This window comes from Heliangelus exortis, chromosome 9 (assembly GCF_036169615.1).
Source record: "Heliangelus exortis chromosome 9, bHelExo1.hap1, whole genome shotgun sequence".
In the NCBI taxonomy this organism is placed as follows: Eukaryota; Metazoa; Chordata; class Aves; order Apodiformes; family Trochilidae; genus Heliangelus; species Heliangelus exortis.
Window position 1 is genome coordinate 20655566 of NC_092430.1, and position 12587 is coordinate 20668152.

Sequence of the window (12587 nt, forward strand, 5' to 3'; positions counted from 1 at the left end):
AACTGGGTCACTGTATGCCTGTTCCTTTCCTACATGTCATCCTGCCTCTCCTAGATTAATTTTTCCTTTCTGCTGTGTCTGAGTTTCCTGTTCTGTAGGCCAAGATGCTTTATCTCTTCACAATGATTTTACTGCACTGCAACACACATTTTGTGACTTAAAGGCAGGGAGCTGAAGAAAAGTCAAGAATGGGATGAGGGTAGCATTACAGAGATTGTAACTGCCATTTACCAAAAAAATGATTGCTATTAAACTATTTCTTCCCAGCAGAACCCTGAGGGATTTGGCCACTGCTGACTGTACAGCTGTTACACAAAATAGTAGAAAATAAAAGACATGTATTAATATATAAATCATACACACAACTCCTGTTTATCTTCAAAGCAATTTTATAAAATACCTGGTCACATGCATATTACCTAACTTTCCTAGCAGCAATTCAAATACAATATGCCAAAGAATTGTCCTTAGTCCAAGGAAAAGGAAGAAAAAATCCTCAAATCCACCAAAAATTCACAGAGGGGAGACTCACTGCAGCTCCATCCATTGCCATTTCACATTGGTGCCCTTCGATTAAGGCATAATAAGAGTGCAAGGTAATTTATACTTATAGATTAGATGTCATCTGTGAAAAATCACTGATTAATTCAAAGAAGGTTTCTGCAGGACCAGAAGAACAAGTGGTACTGTACTCTTAAGTTTCACTTTTGAGTCAACACCTTGAAACCACAAAAGCAAAGGTAAAGCACTTTTATTTAAAGGAATACTTTTCCAGATTTCATTAAAGTTTCATTCACCAATATAATGCCAGCACAAAAAATGCCTGTGCTGCTTCCAACAGTGATGTCAAATTTATTTTGTTGTTGAAAGGTAATTTTTACTGTTTTGTTACAATTAGAGAATTCATCAAAGATTGCCTTCTCTAGCCTCTACTAAATGCGGAGCATGTATTCTGTAAGGTGTTGCATCCTTTCATTCCACTCTGCAGTATCCTGTGCATCCCCATTACATTCTCTGCAAATATGTATATTCCATCTACAGATGGAGCAGGCTCATTGTCATTCTAAATCTAACAATTCTAGTGAGGCAAAGAAAATTTGTCACTTCAAACCAAGCAAGTGGGTTATTCCAGGCCCTTAAGATTTGGAGGTATTTAAAAGAATGACATTAGCAAGTGTGTTCATGGATACCAAATCACATATACAGTATCAACAAAGTGGCTAAACTAAGTAATATTTAATGGGCAGCAAAAAAAACATTGATGCTTCAGATAATTAAGGATGTGAGATGGCTGGAAGATGAAGTAAGATGCTAGAAACCTTTGAAAAGAATAGCATGTATGCATATGCCATCCAGCTCCCAGGGACTGAGATTGCTCTACATTTAAAGATTTCTGCAGCAAATACAGTGAAAGAAAATGAGTGCCCAGCTGAGGTAAATATACTGTTACAAGATGCTAACTTTGCATTTACTGCCCCTACATTTAGTCCACAGTAGGAAGCCAGGTATTCAATATTGCCTACATGGAGAGTATCACGTAACAGCCTCGTCTGGCATGGCTACTTTCACCTTTTTGCCATAATACAGAAACCTGGGAAGTAGCAATGTGAGGAAAGTGAAACCATCAAACCCTGAATTGTTTAATGTTTCTGCCACGTACTTTAAAATCTAATACTTTTTTGAAAGCAATTCTGCAATTAGACAGTAATGCTTTGATACAATCCAATGGCAGGGTCTTTGAGTAGGGGGATTCTTTTATAGGGCAGGTAACACTCCAGTCGGATGACTTTAGGTGTCTTGAAGCTTAAAACATCCACCTGCTACCAAACTAAGGGAAGGGATACAAGTCAGAGGTTGCAGGGAGCAAATTCTAAGCCTTCAGCAAGAACTGAATTTATACAAAATGGTTACTCCTAACAAAACAGTCCTCAGGAGAACAAGAATGTCAAGAATTTCTATAAGGCAGCTACGAAACATTATGGCAGTGTGGCTCGTTCATGGGCATCAGTTTTCTGTTTTGCCATTACAATTCTTATAGCTTCCTACAAAGTGAACTAAAATGCACAGTATTCACACAGTAAGTACAATGGCTCTAATTTGTTTTTAACACTTAAGCAAATACTACAGGTTCTAAAGGCACTTTCTTAGCCTCAGATGAGTTGGAAAATCTAATCTGTGCTAATTTTCCCAAAAACAGATGGTGCATGAATTAAACTGTGTATATCCTTTTTAGCTTCCATTCTCACTAGGTCCCTTTTGGGATAACTAATGTTCACTTCTTAAGGCTCTATTCTCCTGCACTTACTTCTCTTAAATAACTGCAAACAGCCTCCTTAATTGTACAGGAACACACACACCCAATAAGAGCAAAGCCACAGAATCTGGGCCTTCAAAGAATTATGTTATGTTAGCTTGTCACTAAACCTAGTATTTTTTGCATGGAAAGTACAATGGTATCTGTGTTATTCACAATGGAAAAAGGTTTCATTGCAGGCAAAGAAATATTATCTATGGAAGGTGGAAAAAAAAAAAAAAAAGGACTATGCCAGTAAACCTCATTCACTTACATCACCTGAAGGCAGGAGGTATGAACTCACAGAACTAAAACCCACTTCATCTGAAAATAAAGGCTGCAGACAGTAGGTATTAACAACTGATTTTAGCTGGTTTTTATTATTGTAAGTGGATTAAAACTTCACCAGGGCCCTGGGCTTAGCTGTGTTAGGGAGGTAACAAAGCATGTTCTTAGGCTGTGTGTGAAGAAAAGGAATCAACATGAGGAAAAGTTGGGAAGGTGCAATAACATTAAAAGAGTTTATTAAAGCAGCATGATTCATAGTTCCTCAGCAGCTTAAGCAAACATCTGCCTGTGCTGTTGTGGTATCATAATCTTGAAATAATATTTTTTTTTTCCTAAGACCTGCACTAGCCAGTTAAAGGATACCTTGTTCTCCTCGCACATCTCCCATCTCTCCCTCCTCTCAGACATTTTTATGTGGTGCATAAGCAAACTCAAGTCCCAAGGTCTGGTCCTTCAGTCATGATCTGCTCCTTAAGGGAGCAGGCAGAGGGAACAAAATATAGCTGGTCTATTACTGTTCTTCCTTTCCATGACATTTACGTGTTTCTCTGAACTACTCTGGAATCAGGATGGTTTACAGTATGTTATGTTTTTAGCCTTAGCCTGCAATAATGAGGAAGCAGTACTACATGTTCATAGGAACCTGGAAACAGCTCAAGGAGGGCAGTGACACACCCAGGATTACAGAGGAAAGCTCTGCTGGAAGAGGTATTGAATCTGCCTCTGAATTATGAGGCCAGAAGTAGGATCTGGGAGACCAAAGCAATGAAATAGCAGGAGAAATATTGTGTCATTATATTTGGAAGATTTTCTGCAGCCACATGCCCACCTTCAAATTTTCAGCGCAAATGTTCTTTCAACGTACTGTATAATGTAAGCTGGGTGCTAACTGATGAAATAAATTGAGTTTTAATAGACTTTCCTCAACAACACACCCCAAATGACACATCAGTAATTACCACCAGATTCAAGCACCATCCTGACAAAGTTACTGAGTGTGAAGAGCATCTGTGAGATTGCAATGGATAGCATTCTCGCTGTGCTTGAGATTTGTCAGAAAATGTATTTATACATTAATTCTGCTGACTGAGGATTGTTTCAGTTAACAAAGGCATCTCTGACACTGCAATATAAAATCAAGTCCCACTTCTGCCAATGTACTGTTAGCAAAATACCAGCTGTTTTCAGTGGAGGATCAGTGTGATACAAAGAGTTGATATGCTGGTCTGATTAATCTTTATATGATTTCTCAGCTTCTAACGTAACATGCATAACTTTATATTTGTAGCCAATGGTGTAGAACATCACTTGACAGTTAAAGTACTTATGTTCTTGTTCCTTACTCATGAGACAGTTACTGAAGAAAGAAAGTTCATCTCTTTTAATTTGTCAGCTTCTGAGAGCAGCAGTGATGGGTTGACTACGTTAACCATAGAATGGAACCATCACTCTGCACACTGCTGCTGTCTTCCTCCACTAGAACAAAAAGTCCCACTTCAGGTTTGCTTTTCAATGACAAATTGAAAGAAAATGATGAATCTTAATTTTAAAATACTAATTTTGATTATATTTTGCCAAGTCTCATAGGAAAATCACATATGATTTAAGATATGAGGATGTCCCTAAATGTTTAGGGACTACTATATCTCAGTAGTTTAAAACAATATATTTCTTTGTATTTGGGATACAAAAAAAGAGCTTTTACTGAATCCTTCCTCACCTCGAAAATAAAATTAATTAAAATTAATTGCTGTTAGTTTGGAATTTAACTTATTTGGAGTATTTAACAGTATTATGGAAAACTATTTAAGAGTCTCAGCAGGTCAAGCCAACCTGCAGCTAACACAGTCTGTATGGAGCTGGATCTGATCAAACCATCAACTGACTTTTTTTCCATTACTCCCAAACTTTTTCAGTTCTTTAAATTCATACTTTATCTAAAGATTCCCTGTGTCTTTAGTTATAGGTGTTAAAAACTAAAACACATACTAGCATCTACTGCATTCTAAACTCTTCTTAAAAACTGCTGTGCAGTGCCCCAGCTACTGTTACACAGTACATATACATCACAGTCAGCAACCTGTTGTATCTCACACTAAAAGTGACTGAACACAAATAATGCTCTGCAAGGCATGAAAAATTTTTACTCTAATACTGTAAATCACTTCTTGATAGCTGTTGGGAACTGGCCATGCAGGAGTTTATGCTTCTTTCTGTCTTTGTCCTTCTCCCCAGAACTATGTCAAAATAGATATAGAGCATGGAGAAAAGATGCTATGTACTAAAAAAAAAAAAAAAAAAATACTGTGTAAAAGAATGCTATAGCTGGACAGTCAAAAACTCAGACACTGGCAAAGCAAGCTTGTTGGGACCCCTGTATGGTACAGCACAACACAGACTGGGCAGGTTTCACAGTATCCAGACAACTTTTCCCCACAGGTAGAGCAGGAATGGCCCAGTGTTCAAACCAGAGTAAATGCACAGTTATCTTCATATGAATGATAGGAAATCAGATAAGAAAGTAATTGACTTAGGATGTAAGAATGACCTTATCCAAGACCTGTAGGGAAAAGCCATCCAAAATGGAAATTTTCACATGTCACTTCCCATGGATTTGCTTATGGGGATTTTGCAACACTTTCAAGAGCAGATGATTGTTTTCTGAGGCAGTGAATGTAGTTAACTTAATGAAGATATTTCCATTAATTTCATAGACTCTGCATTCCTCATTTAAAACAGGGATTGAACATGGGTACATTTCCTGCTGTTTATTGCTGTTGCAGCAAAAGCTTGCATATATGTTTTAAAATCAAAACCCTGAAGCTATTTATTCTAAAGTGATTAATTGATTGGAGAAGATGCTTATTGTAAAATAATGAAAGATTTGCTTCACAGCTCAGCTATTGCATCTATTTACTGCCTCCAATAACACAAAGGGCAGAAATGAAAGTAGCAGTTATTTCATCACTATATTGGTTTCTTTCAACTGTTTAGTAATCAGATTACCTTTTGCCTACACTCTCACCACAGAGGGGTGAACAGAATGAACTTTTCACCCTTAGAATCTTTTATATTCAATGCATTTGGTTTCCAACAAGCTAGAGAAAAAATAATTATACCATCTTTGTTCCCACTGCAGGTACCTAGCAGGTTTTAAATATAATAAATGCATTCTGGCAAAGTTAATGTACCATAAAATCAAGCAGACTGTATCACTCTTTGATACATATACCTGGTAAGCCATCACTGAAAATAACAACAATTTATACTAACAGATTATTCATCCATAGCCAGCCCACCCTCTCTGTCAGGAAGGGTATTTTAAGATACAAAACCATAATCCCCTCCTCCTATATGTTTTCTCTGAGCGTATTATTTACCCAGGATGCAGTGTCTGGTTCAAGCCCTGCATTTAGTCAATTTTATAGCACAGCAGAAACACTGGAAGTCAAGTGACTCAATGCAAGGTCACACAATGAATCTGCACCTCCATGCAAACCCGAGCTCAGACGCAGCCACCGCCTCCTCCTGTGCCCTCGATCCTCCTGCCTCCTCTTCTAAGGCTCCAAAAAGCTGTGGGACTGCTTACAGGCATTATGGGGTGGGTGAAGCATTGTTCAGGAGGGTCAGCCAGCTCTTGTGATTGGGATCCAGGGCAAACTGCACTTGTAAAAGCAACTTGAAGGGCTGCTGGTTTCCTCTCCCTTGTCACCTTCCTCCTTATCTTGCATGCGACCCAACAGTGCAGATGCCAAGGTCATAAAAAGTTTTATATGGCTCTGCCTGCCACCTCCTCAAGGTGGGCTGGCAAGGCAAAGGGCCACAGAGAGAAAAATGGAGTAATAAAGTTTAAGTAGTAGGCAATAATATCCATCTGCAGTGCTGCAACGCCGATTAAGAGATTGAAAAAACTCCCTGTGGCTCTAATTGGAGTTTTTGTGTGTTGGGGATGACCCTTGGGGCCTCTACACTGATAAAGCCAACCTGTGCTGCCTGTTTATCCTACATGCATGATTCCATATAGTGGACATACAGGCTCTTAACACACACATACAGGGTCTTAACAGTGCTGTGGAGCTGTTGCTTTAGAGACCATTCTATATTAGATAACCATAATCTGATCAGTTAGTATGACACAATAAAGTGGCCATCTAAAAAGTCTGATTTGCACTATAATAAGAACAACACAAGAGTCAGAATGCAAAAGTCTATGTGTGGTTGCCTAACATATAAAATTGATTTTGACCTTACATGTTGCTAACCATAAATGTCAGTCAATTTGAGGAAAAACTATAAATCACATCCTAAAACCAAAGTTTTGAAAAATAATATTTATCTGGGAAAAAAAAAAAGCCATAGCATTTCAACATTGTTACTTTCTGATGAGGTGAACCAGTTTTAATTTACTAAGCCTTGTATTGTAAATAGAATTAAGCAAACTGAAGACCATTCCTGAGTCTCCAGGTAGTGTTTCCCTTTCTTTTGATAGATTTTCTAAGTACAGACCAAAACAATAGGTTACTCCTCCACGCTGCTAATTTCCAGCCCATTAACAGGAGAGAAAATTGAAACTCTTTAATTAAATGGGAAGAATGCTGCAATTATTTAGTGGGAAGACAGATTCAAAACAAAGAAATATTAGAAGACTGGGAATGTATTTTGACTTTTGTTAGAAACAGAAGGAAGCTGGAAAGATAAAGTAACAAACCTCTCACTCTCAATAATTAGTGTTGAAAGTCAGGAAGGAGAAAGCAAGAAGCTGGGAACAGAGGGGGTACATCTGTGATTCATCAGCATAGAACTGTCAGTTGTATTTCTTTGGGGATTATTGAATGTTGCTCATGAAATTTTTGTTCCTTGCTTACAAATGTCTGCTTCTTTCATTTAGATGCTTTGTACACGACCTTAAGGTTTCATAATTTACCAAAGAATGAGCTCTCCACTTTTGGGAACTAGGATGGTGATGCAAGGTACTGAAGGAAACATCATAAAAAATAAGATTATCAGCTTATTGTGAATGCAGACAAGTGATAGGGAAGAAGGAAGAAGATCAATCAGATTAACCAATGGCACTAAAAAGGGAAGGGGTTTGTAAACACAGCAGTGATAAAATAGAAGCAGTGTGAAAACACTGTGAAGAAAAATTAACTTAAAAAAAAAAAGCAAACCGCTAAAGAAGGGAGAAATGGGAAAAAACAGGATAATGATGACAGAGATTTCTCCACTTCTACCCCAGTTAAGTCCATCACAGGTTTGCATTGCCATGGAGCAGCCAAAAAAGATGCTCCTGCAGATGCAGCTCTTGTTTAGCTTGTTTAGCAGTTGAAAGGTACTAAACAACCCAGGTGTCACTGTGTGGCTTTCTTGTCTGGAATACAAAGGAAAAACAAATGGGAGTAAGCTCACCAAAGGGAAACAAAAATGTTAAGATGCTGTAAGGGGAAGCATTTGGAAAAGATTAAAATATGGGTAAAAAACACAAGCTAAAATGAATATAGCTTGGTCAAAAAACACCTGAAGGATGACAGGTACATTACAGTATGAATTATTCAGGTGCCACATAAGGTTATCACTAGACACAGTAGCACCAAAATAAGAACAAGAAACAAATACACTTCTTGGTTGTAAGAACTGCTAAAAACAAAGGATAGTTTCCTGAGAGAAATGCTGGCATAGTTTATTGATCTCAACTTTTAAAACTAAAGATATAAACACCAGAAAATTTTGGATTGGTGGAAACAGGGACATGAAGATCTTTTCCCTGTCTAATTTGTCTAGTTCTGTGTTTCTGCAGCTTTGCTGATGCCATGACTGATAAGTAATCCTCACAGTATTTTACCATTGCTGAGTTCCTGCTTCCCAGTAATGAGAAGACTTTCCTTAAAAGGGCAGCATATGGGAGGCTTTCTCTGCTTTATAAATTTTATCCTTGAAGCAGACTAGCTGCCAATTATTGCAGAAGGTTAGAGAACCTGGTATGTGAGTGAACAATATGCTTCAGATCCTCTGTATAGCTCTGTAGAAAAAGGCATTTTTATAAAGGGTGTTGATATAATTTCAATAAGGCATTAGAAGCAAGGGCCAGGCTTTGCTGAAGATTTTTGCATTTTCTATCATGACCTGCAATCCAGGAAACCTCCCTGTGATGCCTCCCCCTTTATTTCCACAGACAATAAAATTAACTTAACCCATCATGTAACTGGACCAAATTACCAGATTTTAGTCTGATTAGTAGCTCTTGTCTATTCCCACTGACATTTACATACCTACTGTCCTTTGTTCACTGACATAAAATAACAGAGATTTTGGGCTCTCCAGGGATAACATAACCATTAGAGAAGGGCTCAGTCATGCATTTTTCCCAGACCAGGAGAGGAAATGTCTCCCAACCTTTTCAGAAAGCAAGCAAACATCCAAGCATGACAACAAGCTTCAGGCTGAAACAGTACCTGAACTGAGTGATTTTCCTTCTTCAATGCAAACTTTGATGCTTTATGTACCCTGGCAGCATCTTTTGAAAATGGCTACAGAAGCATGTGAAGTATTTGTTCTGTTTACCAGAGCTAATTTGGCAAATAACTCCAAATAATGCCTTGCATTATTGAGGGTAAAAATATATTATTAGAAAATGCCTCTAATAAAACTTTTCTTTTTTGTCAAGATCAAATCCATGACCGATTAAAACTGCAATCATTATGCTTATAATGCTACACGAAATAGCTGTATTTGCAATACAACTGAATAACTCTGCAGTCAAAGAGCACTAGAAAACTAAAAACCCTAAAAAAAAAGGGTAGTTTTTCAGCACCTGCTGTACAACCCCCAGTTGCCATGTTCATCAATCCTGTGCAGCCTCGGATGCCTGCAAGCAGACTTTAACACGACTGACACCTGCACACACACATCAGCAACACTATTAGAGCCTGAAAAGAGCATTTATGGAAGCTCAAGGGGATAAACTCTAAAACCTGCACACACTTTACTGTTGTGGTTGTTAACCTGCACAAGTGTAGCTGCAAAAACATCTGTTCACACGAGTGGAGGAGCACATTTTAGAAGGAAATACGGTTGAAAATTTGGTTTCAAGAACACAGTGACTGAATCTAAAGCTGCTGAAGCAGGTGTGAGGGTCAGCCCCTGTAAGAGGAACAAACTGGTGCTACTCTTTAATGCACTAAATTCTCATCAGAGGAGACCAGGGTTCAACATTTGAAATGTATCTGCCGGGCTTTATCCAAATCATAGAGATTTTAGTCTACAGGCCAAAGGGCTGAACACTCCTCGGTGCCTGGAAGCTTTTTCTGGCAATGAAATGCTGCTTCAGCTTGGAAATAGATGTACTTTGAAACTGGCTTCAGTACCCACAACAAAATCAAAATAAATTGGATCAGGATGCTATGAAGAGTGTTTGGACTCTGTACTTGAGATCATCAAAATACTCTGAAGTTTCTCCTTTGCAGTAATGAATAAGACATTTACAGATCTCAAGTGGGAAGCATTTTCAAACAACTCAGAAGGACTTCTGTATTTATCTTGTGTAAATACAGCATAAAATCCAGAGGCCCTGGAGCTGTTCAAGGCCAGGTTGAAGGGGGTTTTGAGCAACCTGGTGGAGTAGGAGGTGTCCCTGCCCATGAAGGGGGGTAGGAGCTGGATGAGATTTAAGGTGCCTTCCAGCCCAAATCACTCTCTGTTTGTAAGTGCATTCCATTTAAGTGGCACACAGGAATAGAGATGGCTGATTTTAGGAAAGACCTTGGTTTCTGCTGCTCAAGTGGTACTGCCAGCCCCATCAAGGGCTCCAATTCACTGAATAGTTGCTAAATAGCTTCAAGATGAGACCTGCTCATAGGGCTGCACTCCGAGCTTTGTTTAAAAACCTGAGGTAACTGAAAATTCACCATTTGGACTTCAGAGTTGATTCAGTGAAGGGTTTGAGCACCCAAGTAACTGGATTCAAGTGCTTTGCCCAATCAGGGGCTAAATGTTCAAAGTGATTAGAAACCCCTTGTATTCTGAAGGAGAAGTCATTACAGTGCTCTTGCATAAATTTAAATTAAATACATCTACAAAAAAATCTTAAGAGCTTTGAAGCCAATTTATGAAAAACCAAGTGGCAGTACAGTTAGGGAATCACTCCAGTCTAAACATGGCTGGTTTTCTTTTCATAAGTATAATGAAATAAACCTTAAATCTGACCCTGGGATAATCAGATTTTGAAACTGGTTGGATGGCAGATGGAAAGAGGAACACTTCATGGCTATGTATTGAACCTCAAGGCTCTTCTCAGAGGAAAATGGAGTTGTTGCAGCTGAGAATAAGAGGGGCACACATCACAGCTATTGTTTTCTCTTTGCACTCTCAGCACAGTCTACTGGCTTTGCCACAGAGCAAGGTTATAAAGTGCACTCTTACACAAAGCCATGAGAGATGGAGCATGCTTGTGTGTCTTGTTCATTACTGCAAATGAGAAACAAGAGCTCCTAGAAGGAAAGTTTGTATCACTAAATCAAGCACAATAGTATGAATACTTTCCAATATACTCTTCCTGCTGGTCTTTTCCCAGTTCAGAGATTTAAATCTGCCCTTATTGAACTCCCCCAGACTAGGGGATTATGTCTGGACGCAGGTAATCCAAAAGGATTTTGCAGGACCCATCTGCAAGAAAGCTGTTTGAATTTAGTTAATCTGCATTTTAATAGTTCACCATCAAGGAAATTCAAGATTTGGAAAGTCAGAGTATGGTAATACACTAAGCTCTATCAGATCAAGGTCTGTAAACATGAACAACTCAGAATTCTTATTCACTATGAATAAACTTTCTGTGGACTGCAGCTGTGGAGATATTGCAGAACTTTGATAGCTCTGTGTCCCCACAGCTTGATTAGGCAACTGAATAATTTCCACACTAGAAGTTCAGTTCACTACTTTGGGATTTGTGCCTTCATCTGCATGGCCATCAGCTCCCATTTACTGGCCTTCTATATTGATCTATATTGATCAGCAGGTGGCTGAACTTCACCGACTTACGAATCATTATTCATTCAAGGTGGGGAGGCCTTTTTTGTGTCTGCCTGAAAGCAAGATATCTGCCAGGCTGCTAAGTGGCTCCAAAAAAGCATTGTCCCCAAAGATTATAGGCTCTTAATACAGTTTCTGGGCAGTCAAGCTACGAAACTTTAAAAAACAAAACTAAAAAATAGGCAAACTATGCAGTGGCTGAAGTAGACAGGTATTCAGTAGTTTTCATATGTGAAACACCTGAAGAGTCAAAGTTTGCCAATGCCTACCTTCAGGAGCCCCCTGCATGTCTGTATAGCACCAAGTACACCTTCCATGTTCACAGATATTCAGAACAATGCCACAATGTAAAGAAACCAAAGTTTTAGCATGGGGCTACTTTTTACCTCCTTATTTTCATGGCTTGTTAAGCCTTCGGGGAAGGACTGTTAAAATATCTTCTGAAGAATCCAGCACAGACTTCAGTGTTTGGACCCAATTAGATGGTTAGAAATGTTACCAGAGGTTATAATTCTAGGTTTTTTAACCAGTGGTTTCTCCCCTGTGTCAACGTGGTTGCTCCTCTTTGACTTCAGTTCTAGATGAACATGTGCCTTGTTTTGAAGAGGACACAAAAACATGGACTGAATATTTGGCTAACCAAGGTCAGTCCCTTTTGTGCTTAAGCAGAAACCTCTTGCATTAGAGGCAGATATGGCTTTCACAGCAACTCTGAACTGGTCACATGAACACACAAGGACCTTCAACAACAAAGTGCTAAAAAAACCCCCAAATTATGTCATATGTAATAATCCACTAACCAATACACAAGAAAAATCACCCCAAGGAGGAGGCAAGTTTGAATTTTGTAGAGAAACCTCAGCTCAATTCCTGCCTATGGTAAAAAGAGCAAACTGCCAATCTACACATGGACTGATTTAAGATTTTCCTCTTGTTTATTGTTTCAGCTGGTATATGACTGAGAAATAAGCAGCTATTCTAGAGC

At 38.7% G+C, this 12587-nt stretch overlaps 1 protein-coding gene across 4 annotated transcripts in view; it reads right to left on the reverse strand.

Moving 5' to 3' along the window:
- The window catches only part of NLGN1 (neuroligin 1), a 280646-nt gene that overhangs the window by 17482 nt on the left and 250577 nt on the right, over positions 1-12587 (reverse strand). The gene's annotated exons all lie outside the window — the stretch shown is intronic.